Source organism: Cherax quadricarinatus, chromosome 10 (genome assembly GCF_038502225.1).
Source record: "Cherax quadricarinatus isolate ZL_2023a chromosome 10, ASM3850222v1, whole genome shotgun sequence".
NCBI classification, from domain to species: domain Eukaryota; kingdom Metazoa; phylum Arthropoda; class Malacostraca; order Decapoda; family Parastacidae; genus Cherax; species Cherax quadricarinatus.
In genome coordinates this window covers 34,362,107-34,384,947 of record NC_091301.1, presented here as the reverse complement: position 1 = coordinate 34,384,947, position 22,841 = coordinate 34,362,107, and the positions used below count along the sequence as shown (strand labels likewise).

The window sequence follows — 22,841 nt, the reverse complement described above, 5'->3', positions numbered from 1 at the left end:
TTTATATATTTATTATATATACAAGGTGAGGAGTAAATGAAGAAAAATCAGGTGTATGGGAAAGAACTATATCTAAGAAGGAGTATCAATCATATTAAATTACCAACTATAGAAAGGGAGGAGAAAGTACAGGTGTTTAAATTCAAGAATTATGTGAATCAGAGTACAAGTGGGAATCATGAAATGGGTAATAAGATAAGATTTTGTTTGGATTTTTAACTCAATGTTTCCACCAGTACCTGTGATCAAACCACATAGTGGGTCATCAGCAAAGTGGATTATCAGCCAAGCCAGGGAGAGATTTTGAGAGGTGTCAAGTGAATGTTTAGAAAGTTGGAACCAAGTGAGAGATAAATGTTGTGGGTGACTTAAATACTAAAGTAGGCAAGATTGTTGTAGGGGCACAGCAGGTAAGTTCAGAGGTAAATGATAATGGGGGGCTGCTAAATGAATCATGTATAGAAAAAGATTTGGTTACAGGTCATACTTATTTTAAGAAAAAGTAGTTAAATAAGTTCATGGTATATAATATAGGGTACAATAACCGTGGTGTGCAAAATTATATATTAGTGGATAAAAGTTTCATGTGTAGACTTCTGGATGGGCATATTTTTAAAGGGAACACTGGCATATCAATTTATAGTTTTGTGGTAGCTACTGTAAGAATAAAATGCAGATGAAGTACAAGGAGAATAGCAGTGGCACGTAAGAGAAGTGAAAGGGAATAAGCTAAAGAAGGGGACAGTTAGTGGGAGATACAAGCCACTGTTAGTAGAAAGGTTGAGGAGAGAAAGTATGAGTAATGAGGAGACTAGAGAGATATGGGGTAGATTTAAGAATGCAGTGCTAGAGTGTGCAGCATAAGTTTGTCGTTACAGGAGGGTGGGTGCTGGTGGGAAGAGAAATGATTGGTGGAATGATGATACAAACAGGGTGGTATAGGAAAAAAATTACCATATAAGTTTTTACAATGCAAAAAATTATCATAGAAGGCAGAGAGGAAAGAAAAAAAATGAGGTAAAACAAGTGGTGAGTCCAAAAGGAGAGCCAATGAAAGAATGGGTGAGTTTTCATCAGCAAATTTTGCTGAGACCAGGAAACCGTTGTCAGGAGATTAATAAACTGCAAAAGCCTGGGGAAGCAAATACATTTTTCAGTTAAAAATGAAAAAGAGGTAAGTTAGATGGGGGGAGGCAGATACTGGAGAGAATGAGAGATTATTTTGAGAAGTTGTTAAATGTTGACAATGAAAAGTAGGTGAGAATATCATAACTTGTGCAGAGAGGAATAATATCTGTTAGGTGAAGGGAAGTGCCAGACATGAATGTGGGGAAGTGCATGAAGCAATGGGTATAATATAAGGGAGAAGAGGTAAAACACCTAGGATTTATGGGATTAAAACAGATTTTAAAATTAGATGGGGCTATTGTTTTGGATTGTTTGGTGCATGATTTCAATATATGCATGAGAGGAAATGTACCTATAGCTTGGCAGAAAGCATGCATAGTTCCTTTATATATGGGAAAAGAGAACAAGAGAGAGTGTAAAAAATTATAGGGAAATAAACCTGTTGAGTATACAGGTAAAGAGTGGTATAAACCTTGGTAATAAATACCGACAAGTTGGTTTAGAAAGACACGTAAGCAAACACTATAACATATTTATTAGAAAACGTTTCGGTCCTGGGACCTTGATCACTTCTAACATACAGAGGTAGAAAGACATTATATATAGGCGGAGAGTGAGATGTGACGCACGTGACCTGAGGAATGTCATAAGAACATAAGAATGGAGGAACACTGTAGAAGGCCTACTGGCCCATGCGAGGCAGGTCCTTATCAAAACAACCTCTGCCTATGATGAGGACCAGTAGACGATGAAATCATGTGACTCCTGTGTTGTTGGGTTGGTGCTGCTTAAGTATCATGTATGCCAATGTTTTTGAAATTTTGTAGTTTCCAGTGTTGCGTTCTATAGTGTCGGTGACGGTGATTAGTGAGGCTTCTAGGCACCGTCGGCGTCTGAGGTCTGGTTCGGTGAGAACGAGTTGTGCCTCGTTCCAGTTCATCAAATGCCCCGTGGAGTCTCTGTGGAGGACACAGGCGTACCTTACATCGTCTCTGTTAGAGGCATTTCGATGCTCATTCAGGCGGACTGCAAGATCTCTGCCTGTCTCGCCTACATATTTCTTGGGACAGAACCCACAGGGGATAGTGTAGACGCCTGCTGTAGAAGTTAGAGGTGTGGGGCTGCGTTTAGTAGTGAGGTCTTTGATAGAGGATGTGTTTATGGTGGAAACGTTGATGTTACTCATAGCAAGTGCCCGGCGAGTATTCGTGGCAACATCGCCACATGGGAGTACTATGAACTGTTTAGGGGGCTGTTCCATGGGCGGTTTGTTGAGGATAGCTTGTGCCTTGAGTCTGCAATCTCGGATGAAGAAAGATGGGAACTGAAGACGTGTAAAGGCTTGTGTTATGTAAGTGCATTCTTCTTCTAGAAAACAAGGGCTGGAGATGCGAAGAGCTCTCAAGAAGAAGCCAATGAGGACTCCTCTCTTAGTGCGGGTATCTTGGTGTGAATAAAAGTGTATAAGATCGTCCTTGTTGGTAGGTTTTCTATACACTTTGAAGAGAAGTTTGTCACTGTCGGGAGATCTGCACAGTAGAACGTCGAGGAAAGGAAGTTTGCCATCATTTTCGAGTTCAAGTGTAAACTTTATTGATGGTTCAACTGCATTGATCTTGTTGAGAAGGGCCTGGATATTGAGACGTCTTGGATAGAAAACCAATATATCATCAACGTATCTTAGCCAGGTAACGGTGTTGGGAATGAGGGTGCTGAATTTCTCTGTCTCCAAGTTTTCCATGAAGAGGTTGGCAAGCACAGCACTGAGCGGGCTGCCCATTGCCATCCCAAAAGCATTGTTTGTAACAGTTGTCCTGATACTTGAAGAAGTTGAAATTAACACACAGTTCCACTAGATCGATGAAATCTAGAAGAGGTAAAGGGAGGTCGTGGTTTTCAGTGAGCCTCTGTCTCAGAATGTTGATTGCAGCGTCAGTAGGAACGTTGGTAAAGAGGGCTGTGACATCGAAGGAAGCCATGCTTTTGTTTTTGACATTCAGGTTGGAAATTCGGGAGAGAAGGTCACCTGAATGTTTGAGGTGGGCTTGACTGATAGTGCCCAGAAGCGCTGAAAGGTATTTGGCAAGGTGGCCGGCTAGTCTGTGTGGTGCACTCCCTATGCCCGAAGTGATAGGCCGTAGTGGGATGCCAGGTTTGTGTGTCTTAGGAAGGCCATACAGGCGTGCTGGTTTCGGTTGACCTGGTAAAAGTTTAAGTAGTTTTTTGCCTTGTTCTGATTTTCGTAAGATGCTACGAGCCTTTTGAAGGAAAGTCTGGGTACTTTGAAGTAGCACTGATTCTGATACAGGCTGGTATGTGTTGGCATCGTTGAGAAGATTTAAGACTTTATTGTTGTAGTCGACAGTGTTGATCTTAAATCTTCTCAACGATGCCAACACATACCAGCCTGTATCAGAATCAGTGCTACTTCAAAGTACCCAGACTTTCCTTCAAAAGGCTCGTAGCATCTTACGAAAATCAGAACAAGGCAAAAAACTACTTAAACTTTTACCAGGTCAACCGAAACCAGCACGCCTGTATGGCCTTCCTAAGACACACAAACCTGGCATCCCACTACGGCCTATCACTTCGGGCATAGGGAGTGCACCACACAGACTAGCCGGCCACCTTGCCAAATACCTTTCAGCGCTTCTGGGCACTATCAGTCAAGCCCACCTCAAACATTCAGGTGACCTTCTCTCCCGAATTTCCAACCTGAATGTCAAAAACAAAAGCATGGCTTCCTTCGATGTCACAGCCCTCTTTACCAACGTTCCTACTGACGCTGCAATCAACATTCTGAGACAGAGGCTCACTGAAAACCACGACCTCCCTTTACCTCTTCTAGATTTCATCGATCTAGTGGAACTGTGTGTTAATTTCAACTTCTTCAAGTATCAGGACAACTGTTACAAACAATGCTTTGGGATGGCAATGGGCAGCCCGCTCAGTGCTGTGCTTGCCAACCTCTTCATGGAAAACTTGGAGACAGAGAAATTCAGCACCCTCATTCCCAACACCGTTACCTGGCTAAGATACGTTGATGATATATTGGTTTTCTATCCAAGACGTCTCAATATCCAGGCCCTTCTCAACAAGATCAATGCAGTTGAACCATCAATAAAGTTTACACTTGAACTCGAAAATGATGGCAAACTTCCTTTCCTCGACGTTCTACTGTGCAGATCTCCCGACAGTGACAAACTTCTCTTCAAAGTGTATAGAAAACCTACCAACAAGGACGATCTTATACACTTTTATTCACACCAAGATACCCGCACTAAGAGAGGAGTCCTCATTGGCTTCTTCTTGAGAGCTCTTCGCATCTCCAGCCCTTGTTTTCTAGAAGAAGAATGCACTTACATAACACAAGCCTTTACACGTCTTCAGTTCCCATCTTTCTTCATCCGAGATTGCAGACTCAAGGCACAAGCTATCCTCAACAAACCGCCCATGGAACAGCCCCCTAAACAGTTCATAGTACTCCCATGTGGCGATGTTGCCACGAATACTCGCCGGGCACTTGCTATGAGTAACATCAACGTTTCCACCATAAACACATCCTCTATCAAAGACCTCACTACTAAACGCAGCCCCACACCTCTAACTTCTACAGCAGGCGTCTACACTATCCCCTGTGGGTTCTGTCCCAAGAAATATGTAGGCGAGACAGGCAGAGATCTTGCAGTCCGCCTGAATGAGCATCGAAATGCCTCTAACAGAGACGATGTAAGGTACGCCTGTGTCCTCCACAGAGACTCCACGGGGCATTTGATGAACTGGAACGAGGCACAACTCGTTCTCACCGAACCAGACCTCAGACGCCGACGGTGCCTAGAAGCCTCACTAATCACCGTCACCGACACTATAGAACGCAACACTGGAAACTACAAAATTTCAAAAACATTGGCATACATGATACTTAAGCAGCACCAACCCAACAACACAGGAGTCACATGATTTCATCGTCTACTGGTCCTCATCATAGGCAGAGGTTGTTTTGATAAGGACCTGCCTCGCATGGGCCAGTAGGCCTTCTACAGTGTTCCTCCATTCTTATGTTCTTATGACATTCCTCAGGTCACGTGCGTCACATCTCACTCTCCGCCTATATATAATGTCTTTCTACCTCTGTATGTTAGAAGTGATCAAGGTCCCAGGACCGAAACGTTTTCTAATAAATATGTTATAGTGTTTGCTTACGTGTCTTTCTAAACCAACAGGTAAAGAGTGTATGGTAGAATTACAGTGGACCCCCGCTTAATGATCACCTCCCAATGCGACCAATTATGTAAGTGTATTTATGTAAGTGCGTTTGTACGTGTATGTTTGGGGGTCTGAAATGGACTAATCTACTTCACAATATTCCTTATGGGAACAAATTCGGTCAGTACTGGCACCTGAACATACTTCTGGAATGAAAAAATATCGTTAACCGGGGGTCCACTGTATTACTGAAAAAGTTAGGTATAAGACAAATAATAATAATGAAATGAAGAGCTAAACCCAAAAAGATCATACAGTGCTGCAAAGGGTAAGAAAAAAAAAGTATTGCAGAGGAACAGAGAGAATTTAGGGAGGGTAGGGGATGTACAGACCAAGTGTTTATACTGTACCACAGAAGTGGACATTATTTAAATAAGGGTAAGTAACTGTTTGTCACATTTATGGATTTAGAAAAGATGTATGATAGGGTTACCATATTATTAAAAGCAGTGAAGAGTTTTATGAGGTGAGTGAGGCTCAGGTCAGGATATAGAAGAGGGAAAACTGTTGTTTGTGATGCCTGTGCACTTCTCACAAAACAGCTGTTGAATGAATTATGATGAATGTTTCCATTTTTGGGCCACCCTACCCATGTAAGAGGTCAATGTTGGAAAAAAAAAAATAAATATGGATAACAGCTGCTTGGCCGAGTTTGGACATAATTTGTAGTATAATGTGTACAATACTGAACAGTTTTTTAATATACAGTGGTATCTTGAGTTACGAACTTAATTCGTTCCAGAAAGCTGTTCGAGTGCTGATACCAAATGAATTTGTTCCCATAAGGAATAATGTAAATTAGATTAGTCCGCTTCAGTCCCCCAAAAATACATTTACAAAAGCACTTACAAAAATACACTTACATAACTGTTTCAGTTGGGAGCTGTTCGAAACTCAAGTTACCATTGTAATTTTATCTGGCAATTGCCTAAAAAAAAGTACGGTAGACCGTCATTTAGCATGAGTTTATTTGGCACGATTTGGGTATAGTACGATTGAAGAATTGTGGCACAATTTTATGTAACACATCATAAAATTAATTTGACACGGTTCAGTTTGTGGGAAGGAAAAAAAAAATCCCTTTTCCTCAAGCGGCTGCCTTGTTGTGGATTAGCAGGGGAGACCTCCTGCCATCCCCTGCCACCCCCCAGCACCACCCCACCATCCTAGCATTCGTATTTCATACGTGTCCAGTCCAGTCTTTCTCTGCACAAGCTAGCTGTGTTTGTGAATTGTGTTTTGATCTTTTAATTACTATATCTTGTATCTGCAAAGCAATCATGACACCCAGTAGGCATACCAGTGTTGCTGAAAGTGGCAAGAAAAAGTATAAGCATTTGTCTTAGAATTAACGAAGGAAACAAATATATTAGACAAGAGATAACAGTAATGAATTGTTACTTTGCACACATAAAAAGAGGTAAACATGAGTTTGTGTGACTGACTGACTGGCTGACTGACTTACTGATGGACTGACTTGCTGAATGACTGACTTACTGAATGATTGACTTACTGACTTGACTGAGTGACTTACTGACTTGATTGAATGACTTACTGACTTGACTGAATGACTTGATCGAACGACTTACTGACTTGACTGACTGAATGACTTACTGGCCTGACTAAATGATTTACTGACCTGACTGAATGACTTGACTAACTGACTGACTTGACTGAATGACTTACTGACTTGCCTGACTGAATGACTGAATCACTTGACTGATTGACTGACTGAATGACTTGACTGACTGATTGAATGACTTAAAGTTAGACATTCTAGTACCAGAACCTCTACCATCCACCTCAGCCCAGTAGGGCCACAGCATAACTCTCCACTCTTTTCACAATCATCCACAAACACCAGCACCCACAATTTAAGGTAAGAAATACTATTATTTCTGTTACATTTGTAGTCTTAACCAGTAAAAACAACATAATACATCACAACAATGAATTACAATTCCATATTCACATTTATTTTTGTAAGATGTAGAGACCTAAAGAAAGTTGTTTGGCTTTTTGGGGCTCCCAGCAACATAGCCCTATTTTCCCATAAGTTTTTCAGTTTACCTAACACAGTTTTACTTAACACGCCATTTTCAGGAACGTAACTATTGTGTTAAATGACGGTCTACTGTAGTTTGATTTTTTTTGTTAGGTTAACCTAGGTTTTGTTAAATTAGGTTAGGTATTGTTAGGAAACCTAACCCAACCCAACCCAAATGAACCTAATGGAACCACCCCAAACCCAACCTAACATCACCTAACATAAACATAGCCTATTACCTAACAAATTAAAAAAAAATCTGCAGTAGTGCTCACATCTGCTGCAAATATCCCATGTCATATTGCTAAGAAGTGAACAACTGTGTGGTGCCAGTTGCTTTTATTGGAATGCTGGGGGTTGAATCCTTGCCACTGACTAAATATGACAAGCATTTTACCACATACGTATATCCTTCCGCTCATAAAAATATTTAAGCAGTTAACATCTACTCAAATAAAAATTTCCAGAAAATTAAACCAGCTCTGTTACAAAACTCACTTATCATTGTACACTTTAAGCTATAAAATATCACCAAACTCAGACAAGCAGATGTTCTTCATAGTAACCAAATATATATATATATATATATATATATATATATATATATATATATATATATATATATATATATATATATATATATATATATATGTATATATATATATATATAATATATATAATGTATATATATTATGTATATATATATGTGTATATAATATAATATATATATATTATGTATATATATTATGTATATATATATGTATACATATATATGTATAAATGTATGTATATATATATATAATGTATATATATAATGTATATATATATATATATATATATATATATAATGTATGTATGTACACATGTATGTGTATTGATAATGGGGTGTACTTGTATTTACCTGGTGGCCACCATTACTAGTGACCATAAGGGGGACAATCAGCCTGTAAAATCAACTAACACACTTTATTGGTCTGGGCGGCCTCGCTCCCCAGATATGGGCTCTCCAGGGTGAATCTTGCGGATATGAAGCTTCAGGTTGTCCTTAATATTGGCAGCATGAGGGCAGTATGGACATCGGAAAGGTTTGATGGCCAAGTGTGTGGCCAAGTGACGCTTGAGATGCCAGTGGCGGGCGAAGCAACGGCCACATGCAGGGCACTGGAAGTCAGCCAGGCTCTCGCTGCTGAGACCCATCTCCATCGCTGCCACAGCTACTCCCGCCTGTAAGCACAAGACACGCGTCAACCCCTCTCCCACCCAGTACCAGCCACAATGGCATGATCCTCCACCTTACTGTCAATTCTTCCACTTCATCCAGCATCTCCTTTAACAACCCAAGCAGTTGACTATAAACAAAATGGCATACTATATTGTACATTTGATTTATAGTGTTAAAAATAAACTGAGATATTAAAAATATTCATAGCTGATAAAAAAAAAAAAAGATCTCCGCTAAGAAAACGAGCAGTGTACTTCTGGCATGTCCAACATATACAGATTTACTGATGCGGAAAGCTATATGATCCAGTGTTAATAAAAAAAATACATAATTTATCAACTAAAGAATCATAAGGTACCATTCAACAAAAAGGAAACAAATATTATGGGTTCTTTCTAATACAGTACAGATGTATTTATAATTAAAATTGTGTTCACATCACATGCTTATTTTGCCACAAATTTAAAGAGCACAACAGTATCAGCATCTCGGAAATACTACATAACTGTATCTTGTTATATATATATCTTCAACATTTACTTCCTCAGAGTTTCAGAGATGCTTTTTATTTATGAATTATTAACCAGTTTTGGTTATGGTTTCCTATGGGAAGTTCAGCAATAATTTTTTCTTATTTAGAAATTGTTGACAATTTTCACCAAAAGTTTTCTTGGTGCATCATTACATTGGGTTAAAGTAAATACAAAATTTCCTTCAAAGTGACTAGGGTAGGCGAGGACTAGGTTAGGTGAGGACTAGGTTAGGTGAGGACTAGGTTAGGTGAGGACTAGGTTAGGTGAGGACTAGGTTAGGTGAGGGCTAGGTTAGGTGAGGACTAGGTTAGGTGAGGACTAGGTTAGGTGAGGACTAGGTTAGGTGAGGACTAGGTTAGGTGAGGACTAGGTTAGGTGAGGACTAGGTTAGGTGAGGACTAGGTTAGGTGAGGACTAGGTTAGGTGAGGACTAGGTTAGGTGAGGACTAGGTTAGGTTAGGTGAGGGCTAGGTTAGGTGAGGACTAGGTTAGGTGAGGACTAGGTTAGGTGAGGACTAGGTTAGGTGAGGACTAGGTTAGGTGAGGACTAGGTTAGGTGAGGACTAGGTTAGGTGAGGGTTAGGTTAGGTGAGGACTAGGTTAGGTGAGGACTAGGTTAGGTGAGGACTAGGTTAGGTGAGGGCTAGGTTAGGTGAGGGCTAGGTTAGGTGAGGACTAGGTTAGGTGAGGACTAGGTTAGGTGAGGACTAGGTTAGGTGAGGACTAGGTTAGGTGAGGGCTAGGTTAGGTGAGGACTAGGTTAGGTGAGGACTAGGTTAGGTGAGGACTAGGTTAGGTGAGGACTAGGTTAGGTGAGGACTAGGTTAGGTGAGGACTAGGTTAGGTGAGGACTAGGTTAGGTGAGGACTAGGTTAGGTGAGGACTAGGTTAGGTGAGGACTAGGTTAGGTGAGGACTAGGTTAGGTGAGGACTAGGTTAGGTGAGGACTAGGTTAGGTGAGGACTAGGTTAGGTGAGGACTAGGTTAGGTGAGGACTAGGTTAGGTGAGGACTATGTTAGGTGTGGTTACTAGGTTAGGTGAGGACTAGGTTAGGTGAGAACTAGGTTAGGTGAGGGCTAGGTTAGGTGAGGACTAGGTTAGGTGAGGACTAGGTTAGGTGAGGACTAGGTTAGGTGAGGACTAGGTTAGGTGAGGACTAGGTTAGGTGAGGACTAGGTTAGGTGAGGACTAGGTTAGGTGAGGACTAGGTTAGGTGAGGACTAGGTTAGGTGGGGACTAGGTTAGGTGAGGACTAGGTTAGGTGAGGACTAGGTTAGGTGAGGGCTAGGTTAGGTGAGGGCTAGGTTAGGTGAGGGCTAGGTTAGGTGAGGACTAGGTTAGGTGAGGACTAGGTTAGGTGAGGACTAGGTTAGGTGAGGACTAGGTTAGGTGAGGACTAGGTTAGGTGAGGACTAGGTTAGGTGAGGACTAGGTTAGGTGAGGACTAGGTTAGGTGAGGACCAGGTTAGGTGAGGACTAGGTTAGGTGAGGACTAGGTTAGGTGAGGACTAGGTTAGGTGAGGACTAGGTTAGGTGAGGACTAGGTTAGGTGAGGACTAGGTTAGGTGAGGACTAGGTTAGGTGAGGACTAGGTTAGGTGAGGACTAGGTTAGGTGAGGACTAGGTTAGGTGAGGGCTAGGTTAGGTGAGGACTAGGTTAGGTGAGGAATAGGTTAGGTGAGGGCTAGGTTAGGTGAGGACTAGGTTAGGTGAGGAATAGGTTAGGTGAGGAATAGGTTAGGTGAGGGCTAGGTTAGGTGAGGGCTAGGTTAGGTGAGGAATAGGTTAGGTGAGGAATAGGTTAGGTGAGGGCTAGGTTAGGTGAGGACTAGGTTAGGTGAGGACTAGGTTAGGTGAGGACTAGGTTAGGTGAGGAATAGGTTAGGTGAGGGCTAGGTTAGGTGAAGGCTAGGTTAGTTAAGGGCTAGAGTAGGTGAGGGCTAGGGTAGGTAAGGGATAGGTTAGGTGAGGGCTAGATAATGTGAGAGCTGGGGTAGATGAGGGCTAGGGTAGGTAAGGGCTAGATGAGGTGAGGGCTAGGGTAGGTGAGGGCTAGGTTAGGTGAAGGCTAGGTTAGTTGAGGGCTAGAGTAGGTGAGGGCTATGGTAGGTGAGGGCTAGTTTAGGTGAGGGCTAGGGTCAGTGAGGGCTAGGGTAGGTGAGGGCTAGGGTAGGTGAGTGCTAGGTTAGGTGAAGGCTAGGGTAGGTGAGGGCTAGGGTAGGTGAGGGTTAGGGTAGGGGAGGGCTAGGGTAGGTAATGGCTAGGTTAGGTGAGGCTTAGAGTAGGTGAGGGCTAGGGTAGGTGAGAGCTGGGATAGGTAAGGGATAGGGTAGGTGAGGGATAGGGTAGATGAGGTGGGGCTGGGCAAAGATGGGAGCCTGATGTTGGAAGAAGTCGTTGGTCCAGAGCCCTCCCTCCTGGCATATGGGCAGGAGACTGAGGGCATATGAGTGAGGGGATGGACAAAGGTGGATGAAGGCTACAACATATAGGCAGGGGAGTGTGAAAACTGGGTGTTGGTGTCGGGCACAACAAGTGTGGGGAGATGTATGGTAGGTGAAGGTGTCAAGTAAAGATTTGGGCACCAAGTGAAGCTACTCAGTGAGGCTCTGCACTCCATTCATACTCGTCCAGTAGTGTACCTTTACCACACGCCTCTACCCATTCCCTGCTACACACCTAGCAACCTCCACCCACCCCACCCACTCATTCAACCTCTTTCCCCAGAATCCACACACCCAACAACTTAACCCATACTTCCTATAACCCCCACCCACAACCACCTACCCCTATAATTTCCTCACAACCATACACCTCCACCCACACAACCTGTCCATACAATCCCCCCCCCCACGGCCATACGCCAACACCTACACCATTCCCTCCAAGACAATATTCCCCATCTACCACAAGACTACACCTTGTCCAGCCTCATGCCCTCTCCCTCACCATTTCCCTATAGCCTGATGCCCACACTGGGGCCAGGAGCTGTGACTCAACCCCTTCAACCACAAATAGATGAGTACACTTAACTCTGCCTTTCACCCTAACACACTGTCCACATATCTAATCACTTAGCTGCCCATCACCTTCTTTATTGCCTATATTACCCTCATTACTGCCTACACCACCAACTGCAAACTCACCCAACCAGTCACTCATCACCCACATCACCACCCACACTAAACAACCAACAGCCACACTTTCACCCACACCACTCACCCACAGTTTCAAGCCCATACAGCCTCCACCCACACCTCTCCCCCCACACCCCGATGCCCACACCTTATCCATGCTTTCACAGCCCACACACCTAGTCATGTAGCCACCCACCACTATTATTGCCCACACTACCAACTACACACTCCCCCACCCAGTCACTCATCATCCACACCACCACCAGGCCACCAACACTGCCACCCACACAGTCACCATCAAACCACCTCATTGCTTCCAGCCTCTACACCACTCCACTGCTCAACATCCTCCACCTCCCAACACCAGCCTCCAGTTCCTGCCCCCACCCCTCTACCATTCTGTCTCCACCTCCTACATCAGCAGTTCCCCATTCCCCACCCACACACCAAACCCCAACTGCTCTATTCCCTCCTGTGCACACCCCAACCAATCTAATCCCAACTTCATAATCCCCATACATCTTGACTCACAAAATCGTAATGACACAATTGCAAACAAACCATACCACGGGCGGGGATTAAACTTCTGGTGAGTGAGTCATAAAATGACAGGCCAGAGTGTAAGCCACTGGGCCATCTGGCTACATTAAGATTCATCCAACTAAGTATATTTATACACCATAGAGGTGTTTGCACAGGCCCCACTGTGACCACAAATGCAAGTTTTTACAGATGAATCTCCTGCCAGCATGGCTGTGACAAACCCTAACTCTAATCCCCTCAGAGCACTAGCCTGGAGTTTTACAAGTTACTCGCCACAAGTTCAATCCCTTCCCATGGTATGGTTTAATCCTCATAGAGTTGCAACGATTTGGACAACCATACAACAAGGCACCTCTGTCTGCTATCAGAAGTGTAGAGGTGGGATCTTTGACTGATGTACATCACCAAAGTGACCTACAATTACATTATCAATTTTTTTTGCAATTCTGAGACCTGTAAAAATTTTATTTGGCTCTTTTGGGGTGTGATGATCATAACACGATGTTCTTCAGTTCAGTTTACATGCATTTTTTATTATATGCAGTATTCAGGAACATAGCTACTGTGTATGTCTGTACTGTGTTCACCATATGGTTAAGAGTACCAGAGAGAAAAACAAATACAACAGTACTGTAATGTATTAATACTGTGTATCAAGGAGCAAATCATCATGTAATCAAGATTTACATCAGGCAATATTCCTGATAAAAAAGTTAGTCTGCCTGAAACGCCTAGACATGCTAGTGGCTTTCTTTGTACAGGTCCTCCATCACAAATCCGGTATCAATGGGGCCTGCAGTGTGCCCGATTACTGAGTTTCCCAGATTACAGAGTGGTTAGGTTAGGATACACTTAACTCTTTCAGGGTTCCGGCCGTACTAGTATGGCTTACGCACCAGGGTCCATGACGTACTAGTATTCATAAATTCTAGCACCTTCAAATCTAGTGAGAGAAAGCTGGTAGGTCTACATATGAAAGAATGGGTCAATGTAGTCAGTGTGCCCAGTATAAAAAAAATCCTGCAGCACACAGTGCGTAATGAGAAAAAAAAAAAGCTTTGACCGTGTTTTTGGATTAAAACAGCGACTTTGCACTATACGTATTTTCGTATGGTATTTATTGTTGTATTCTAGTTTTCCTGGTCTCATTGTATAGAATGGAAGACATATTACAGAAATTGAGATGATTTTGACTGGTTTTACAATGAAAAGTACCTTGAAATTGAGCTCAAAGTAGCAGAAATGTTCGATTTTTACCAAAGTTCAAAAGTAAACAAATCATGCCACGCGTCCAATACACATCAACTGGTGAGTCTAATATTCTTTCACGAGTGCGCTGATATTATTTATACCATTTCTATACTAATGCAGTAGTCTGCATAACATTAAATCTTCTATTTTTTGTGAGAATAAAAATTCAAAGTGGAAAGCAAAAGAAATGTAAGAGGGGCCTGAGAACGTGACTAATGAACAGAGGAAATGTTATTTTAGTGCCAGGGATGTCTTTCTTGTTTATTCTGGACCCTATGTGGAAATTGACATCTTTTGAAATTTGTGTGAAATTGACAAAATTGCTAAATTCTGACCACTGTATTGGATAGTTAAAATCTGTAAATTGGTGGTTTCTTGTACTCATTCGATAAAAAAAATGGAGTTCTAGTGAAATAGTTATGATTTTTGTCGACTAGCACATTGGAACTGGCTGAAAATAGGGCTCAAAGTGGGCAAAATCACCGATGCGTAAACATCGTCAAGACCGCTAACTTCGCGAGAGCATAATTCCGTAAGTTTTCCATTAAATTTCATACTTTTGGTGTCATTATGATCGGGAAAAGATTATCTTTTCATAAGAATTTTTTTTTTTTTTTTTTTTTTTTTTTAAATTTGGGGGACCCTGAGAACAAGTCTCTGAAAGGGTCTGTGGACCCTAAAAGGGTTAATAAAATTAACCAACTTGACTTACACAAAGTTCATTGAACAACAAAAATTGAACATTTCCACTACTTTGAGCTCAATTTCAAGGTACTTTTCATTGTGAAACCAATCAAAATTATATCTATTTTTGTAATATATCTTCCATTCTATCAAATGAGACCAAAAAAATGAGAATATAACCATAAAAACCACACAAAAATATACCACAAAGAGGCAGGTAATAGCTGAGAAGTGAACTCCCTTATTTATCATCCATTTTTTATTTTTGGTGTACGTTAAGAAGCATCTTTCCATCATACATTGCCCAAGTTTCAATAAGATAGCCTAACAATCAACTGATAAAAAAAAATATTTACCAAAACTCATATATGGCAAGCCCAAGCCAGGTACTGGAAATAAGTCACTTTGTCTGACATTTTTGGGTTATCCTATGTTTTCTATACATATGCTGCTATGTATGATAATCTACGTAACTGTATTTGTGTATACCTGAATAAACTTACTTATTTACTTACTTCTATTCTGTCGACTGAATACAAGAAACCGCCCATTCACCTATTTCAACTACCCAATAAAGTGGTCAAAAATTGGCAATTTGGCCAACTTCACACAAATTTCAATGGATGCCAATTTCAAAATAGGGTCCAGAATTAACAATGCAGACATTCCTGGCACTAAAATAACATTTTCTCTGTTCATTAGTCATGGCTCCAGGCCCCTCTTATATTACTCTTGCTTACCATTTGGAATTTTTATTCACACAAAAAATAGAAGATTTACTGTTATGCATACTAGTGCATTACTGTAATAACTGTATAAATAATGTCAACCCATTCTTGACTGCGTATTGGAATTTGGACTGGCAGGTGCACACGTATTAGATGCAGGGGCATCGTAGGGGGGCGGGGGGGGGGGGGTGCCCTGGGTGACACCATTTAGGAGGTGACACCATAGAGCCTCTAAAGAAGGTGACACTAATGCCCAAAACAGTGCTGCACCAACATAAGAGAAGAATCCTTCGTTTCTATATAGCCTATTATATATTAACAATGTACAAATAAGCCTATGAAGAGAAAATCATTGATTTTGATGATGTGATAATGATTTTGCATAACTGAAGGCAAAGAAATGTAAGATTAGATTCACTGAGATGTTACCTGTACTCAAGGTCAAATTGGAACTAGTGTTTCTCTGATATTGCAATGTTTTTCTTTATTTTTCAAGTTTTTTTTTTGTTTTGTTTTGTTTTGGTATTGTTGAAGATGAATAAATGTAGGATCTGTTGCCTGTACTCAAAGTGGTATTTGAGTTTATGTTTCCTCAATATTACTACACTTATTTATTTTATCATTAATAAAGTTGAAAAGTATTCTCCTGTAAATGTTCTCATTGCTAAACATTAGTCACTGGTCATGCAGTAGTGATATAACTGGAGTTTTCCCCCATCCCCCCACCCTTGAATTTCATAGGGATGACACCAAAGATGTTGCCCTGGGTGACACCAGAGATTCCGCCCCAGGTGACACCAACTCTAGCGATGCCTCTGATTAGATGGTGACGTCATTTGTTTACTCTTGAACATCGCTAAAGAATGGAACATTTCTGCTACTAGTGGTGCAATTTCAAGGTACTTTTCATCATGAAAGCAATCAAAATCATATCTATTTCTGTAATATATCTTCCTATCTATCAAATGAGACCAAAAAACTAGAATACAACCATAAAAACCATACAAAAATATACCGCTATGGGGCCGCTAATGGCTGATTTCTTTCATTGTTGGTGAACATTAAGAAGCATCTTTCCATCATACATTGCCCAAGTTTCAATAAGATAGCCCAACAAACAACTGAGAGAAAATAATAATAATAATAATAATAATATCTTTATTTACTAATGTATATGTGCATGGTATACAGGCCTAGCTGACATCAGTGACATACTACTATATAGAAAGCCCCTTGTTATGCTAAGCATTTCAGGTAAATTAAGTCAGTGTTCCAGGATAACACCCACACCAGTTCACTAACATCCAGGTACCCATTTACTGATGGGTGAACATAGACAACAGGTGTAAAGAAACACATCCAATGTTTCTACCCTGGCTGGGAATCGAATACTATTTACCAAAAATCATATATGGCTAGCCCAAACTAGGTACTAGAAAAAGCCACTTTGTCTGACTTTTTTGGGTTATCCTAGGTTCTCTACACATATGCTGCTATGTGTGATAATCTGTGTAGAGCAAATAGCTTTTTTGTTTCAGTTTTATGGTGCAGTATGAGTGTATATCACAGTTAGCCATGTGCTATACTCTGTTTTCTCTAACATAAGCCCCCAAGATAGGGATAAGAGAATGGTACTTGTATCCCATATCCTCTTCATACCTCTGTCGAACTGCTTGGTATTATGCTGAATATTATTTATTCTGGAGTATTTAACATGCTTTTATGTTATTTATATTGTTTATTATGTCATATTAGATCAACTGTGATAGGCAAATATGCCGTAGCCTTGATATTAGCGTAATAATAAAGCATATTCACGTGACTGAGCTCATGGCAACCGACAGTGGCTTCAAAGCCACCTTATCTTTAATGGACAATGTACTGTGTAGGTGCTTTACACAACGAGAAGCATTTCTTTTATTCGTTGGAACCACGGCTAGGGCTAAAAATAAGCAGGTTATAACAATAAATGGAGAAAAAGAAATTGGAATGATCTATGCAGCAAGTAGCGCCACCAAACAGTACCAGCAAGTTGGTGTGGCGACCCTGGAAATTTGAAATTATGCTATCCAAAATTAGTGCCGAATAACTGATGGAACCGATGTCTGATTGCTGGATTTGTGATGGCGGACCTGTAATTAATACAGTGGACCCTTGGTTATCGGCCGCTCAGCTTACCGGCCAACTTGGTTATCGGCTGGTTTTTCGGCTTCTGGTTATCAGCCGTTATTTCGCTTATCGGCCATGTGGGACTCTTCAACCCACCACCGCCAGCCGCTTGTGCGTCAGTCTGGCTGTGTCTCTGGGCAAGTGAGGAAGCTTAAGCTCATTCATCCAAACATTTCACTACAATCCATTGTTTTTGGTGGTTATTTAAGTGCAACTGCGAAATAAGTAACCATGGCCCCAAAGAAAGTTCCTAGTAAAGTTCCTTTGGTAAAGAAAGTGAGAAACACGATGGAATTTAAAAAAAGAAATTGTAGCAAAGAACAAGAGTGGTGGTGGTAGAGAGTGGTAGTGATAGTGGTAGAGGGTGGTAGTGGTTGTGATGGTGGTAGAGGGTGGTTGTGATGGTGGTAGAGGGTGGTAGTGATGGTGGTAGAGGGTGATAGTGATGGTAGTAGTAGTTGTGAGGGTGGTAGAGGGTGGTAGTAGTTGTGAGGATGGTAGAAGTTGTGAGGGTGGTAGAGGGTAATAGTGATTGTGGTAGTGGTTGTGATGGTGGTAGTGATGGTGGTAGTGATGGTGATAGAGAGCAGAGCTGCAAGACCTTCATCTGGAACAGCAACAGACCACAGCTGAGGAAACTGCTTCAGAGGAGGAGGAAGAGAGAGGGCAGAATGTGCCTTCTTCAGTGATTAAGGACATGTGTGTAAAGTGGAGTGAGTTGCAGGGGTACAGTGATTCTCAAGCCTCTCTCCTCCTCCCAATCTTCCATAAGCCAAGAAGAGTCTTCAATAATGGTATGTAATATTGATTTAATTGTTCGTGTATTTATTTTATTTAGTTCTCACTGTTTTGTGTATGTAAAACTATAATTAATCTTTAAAAAATGATTTTTTGTGAATATTTTTGGGCATCTGGAATGGATTAATTGTATTTACATTAATTCTTATGGGAAATATTATTTTGGTTTTCGACCAATTCAGTTTTAGGCCGAGCTTCTGGAATGGATTACAGCCGGTAACCAAGGGTCCACTGCATTGTGTGTGTAAACCACACATTGTAAGCTTTGCAAGGAAATAAACATCTTCATTTTAATTTTCAAGATGTACTGTACAGTACAATCTACTCCTGTTTAATGACCCAGATAAAGACATGGCAAAACATTTATTAAGTATAAAACATTTTCCCAAAGACACCCATGTCATAACTGCAGATGCAGAGACAGTAATATTCCATATTTAATTACTATCAATCTTTTAGCAATGAAATTCATAACTATGTACAGTATTTCATTACAGATTTATTCCTCCCATAGTTCAGCTGAAGGAGACTCAAGTGAGAGGTGGTCCAATGGGAGTACCTTCTGTCAGTAATTCTTTCCCTTGCAACTTTTTTTTATCAAAAACAGCTGCAGGTATTCTTTCTAAAATACTACTTTGATTGGCAATAGAGCTTTCTGTCTCCTGGGTTTTAGCATACATATTCTCTAACATTCTTTCATGGTATCATGCATCACCTGCTTAGCTCCTAACATGTTTGCTGTTTATTTGTAATATGTCATTTCTCTACTAGACAAAAATTCCTCAAATAAGATTTGACATCATTTTTAACAAAATTGTCAGATAAGCTTTGAATTACCTTTTTTTTTTTATTAAGAAGAAGCTATGAGGTTTCTATACTTAGCATTTATTTTCCTTAAAAATTAGATAAGCAGCTAAAACAAATAATATTCTTTTATATTATGCTCAGATATTTCAATTATAACCAAAAATATTCTCAAATCTTACTATTTCATTCTGATAAAACATATTTTAGGAGAGATTTTGAATAATTTATTCTTTTCAAATACTGTATACACATTCTGAATGAAACCAGACATCAACAAAACAAATTTCTATATAGTACTATATATATTATAATACACCGAGTTCATTTTTGCCTGCATTGCTACCTACGATTATTACTGCAATGTATATTATTATATTTAGGGGGAAGTGCTAAACTCATAAGGCTCTTACAGCACCTGGGAGAATGGGAGGCAATCATGTTCGATCAAAGAAAATGGAGGACAAGTTCAAACCCTTCTTGGATCAATAGCCCCTCACCAATATCTGTCCTATCAGTTCCCTGAGGATTCTGTACATCATTCATAATCATGTGTTCCCTAGTCCTCTCTCTGCAACAGTTGTCAGGTTCATTTCCTTAAACCTCACTTCATCCTTCTCAGTACAGGAACAAGTGTAGCTGCAACTCAGGCTCTGATAGGGTCATGTACTTGATGACTAGCCTAGCATATCTTATGTATAAATGTTCTGAAGAATTCTTTGCTAAAGTTTCTGAATGCTGTTTTGAGGTTTGCTAGTCTTCAATATGCCACTAAGTCATATGTGTGACTGTTGATATACATGGTGTTATACTTACCCTTTCCCACACATCCTTTTCCTTCACCGACATTCATGGTTTCTCTCTTTCCTTGATGAAATCTGCCTAGTCGACATTTGTCTTCTCTACTCGGCACTTATCTAGATTAAATTTCAGCAGCCACTACCAGCAATTATCTTTTGTGGAAGACACTAGCAACACATGAAGAGACATTACAAACAAGTAATGTATGATGGTCTACGAGTAAAGGTTTCCTGTACATGAGGCTATGGTTTACTATAGTTGAGATTGCAGCTTACTGCATTTGAAGTTACAGCTAACTCAACTTGAGGCTATAGCTTATTATGCTTTAGGCTAAAGTTTACTGTACTTGAAGCTATAGCTTATTGTGCTTGAAGCTACAGTTTATTTTATGTGAAGCTATAGATTACTGTGCTTAAAACTCCAGCATTCATCTTCCCTAAATTTTACCATGTAACAGCAATTCATTCAAGACTTTCAAAGGACTACTGATACAAAGTGTTTCAACAGAGATGTAACCCATAGAGAATGGATGTTTATTAGTAAATTATAAAATCTGCTGAAAGTTTTGGCCATTAGGGATTTCATGCAAATGTACCCAAAAAATCATATTACTGAATACTTATTTGATTGTCTCCTTGTAATACTGTCTACTGTATGCTGAATGTTGACAGTAGCTCTTCTAATGTGTGAAAGTGCATTCAATACAGTGGGTTGCAATAATACAATTTCATATCACTTGCTGATGATACCAAAACAAACATGAAAGTCACTATGTAGAAGACTAAAACTTCAAAAAAATGTAAGCAAAGTTTTCCAGAGAGCAGTGGAGAATAATACAATTTCAGTGATGAAAAATTCTAACTGATGAGATGTGGAAAGAACAAAAAAAAAATAAAAAAAAAAGGAACACTGAATAAAAAATGTAAGATCACCAAATAGAATGAAAGGAGCATGTGAAAGACCTGGATATAAAAATGTCAGCTGACCTATCTTTTAACCCTTTCAGGGTCCGTCCCGTAGATCTACGGCTTTACGTTCAGGGTCCAAACCGTAGATTTATGCCATGAGCTCAGCTCACTCTGATAAACTGTGAGTGGTACATTTGGGCCTAGATATGAGAGAATACATCTATGTGGTATGTATGCACCACATAAAACAAATCCTGCAGCACACTGTGTATAATGAGATAAAAAAAATTGAGACCATGATTTTCGATTAAAACAGCGACTTTGCAGTGTTTTTTCGTATGTTTTTTTATAGTTGTATTTGCGATTTCTTGGTCTCATTTGATAGAATGGAAGATATATTACAGAAATAGAGATGATTTTGATTGGTTTTAGCACTTGAAATGGCTTGAAACTGAGCTCAAAGTAGCGGAAATGTTAAATTTTTGCTGATGTTCAAGAGTAAACAAACGACCTCACACGTCTAATACACGTCAGCTGGTGGGTCTAATATACATTCACAAATGTGGTGATGATATTTATACAATTATTACAATATTGCATAACAGTAAATCTTCTATTTTTTGGTGTGAATAAAAATTCATTATGTGAATAAAAAATCAAAATGGAATCTATTTGTAAAGCCTCAAAACATAACTAATGAACAGAGGAAATGTTAGTTTAGTGCCAGGAATACCTACATTGTTTATTCTGGACCCTATTTTGAAACTGGAATATTTTGAACTTTGTGTTAAATTGGCCAAATTACCAACTTCTGATCGCTTTATTTTGTAGTTGAAACAGTTGACTTGGCGATTTCTTGTGCTCAATCGATAGAATAGAAGTAATACTAGTGAAATAGCTAAGAATTTGGTCGACTGGAATAATGTAATTGGCCTAAAATGGGAGTCAAAGTCGGCAAAATCGCTGATTTGTAAATATCGCTGACACATCAAAATTCATGAGAGCATAATTTCGTCAATTTTCCATCAAATTTCGTACCTTTTGTTTTATTACCTTCACAAAAAGATTCTCAAGCATTTCGTAAGAAAAAATAACTAATTTTTTTTTTTAAATTCTTGGACACTGGGGCACCACTTCACATTTTGGCCTTGGACCCTGAAGGAGTTAAAGAACACAATAAGGCAAATGTCATGAAAGCCAAGAAAATGGAGAGGTGAATAATGAGGATTTTCAAAACAATGAAAATAATGCCAATAGTGACATTATTCAAATTGTTAGTCTCTATCACTGAGAATATTGCTCAGTTCAGGACAGATTAGATAACAGAGCTGGAACAGATACTGAGATCATTTACAGCCTGTATAGAAATGGTAAAGCATTTAAATTACTGAAACTCCTTGAATGGAGGAGAGAGAGATATACGATGATATATATGTAGAAGATATTTGAGAGCCTAGTTCCATATCAGCACACTGCCATAACAATATACTGGAGAGTAAGCTACCACTTGATACTACTATGATCTCTTTTCATCTCCATGATGAGACATCATTAAATAACTTCACTACAGCAATAAGTGACACTGACTGACAGAGAGTTTACTGATGATAGGGGCAATGACGAATGGGTTAATATTTTTCTGGAAAAAAAACACAAAGCCTTTACAATAGACATTGTCCTATTAAATTAAGCAGATCACAGCAGACTAAATAGTCCATGGATAACAATTAGCATCCTCAAGTTCATTGATAAAAATACAATTATGAAATACAGTACAGTTTTTCACTAAAAACTAAAGCTATGCATTAGTACTTACCACAC

General features: G+C 40.0%; 1 long non-coding RNA gene across 1 annotated transcript in view; it reads left to right on the top strand.

Moving 5' to 3' along the window:
* The first annotated feature begins 16,353 nt into the window (after window positions 1–16,353).
* The window catches only part of LOC138852513 (uncharacterized), a 103,139-nt gene continuing 96,651 nt past the window's right edge, over window positions 16,354–22,841 (top strand). The window contains exon 1 of the long non-coding RNA XR_011391838.1: window positions 16,354–16,439. This is a non-coding gene — a long non-coding RNA (uncharacterized lncRNA). The remainder of the gene's footprint in view (window positions 16,440–22,841) is intronic.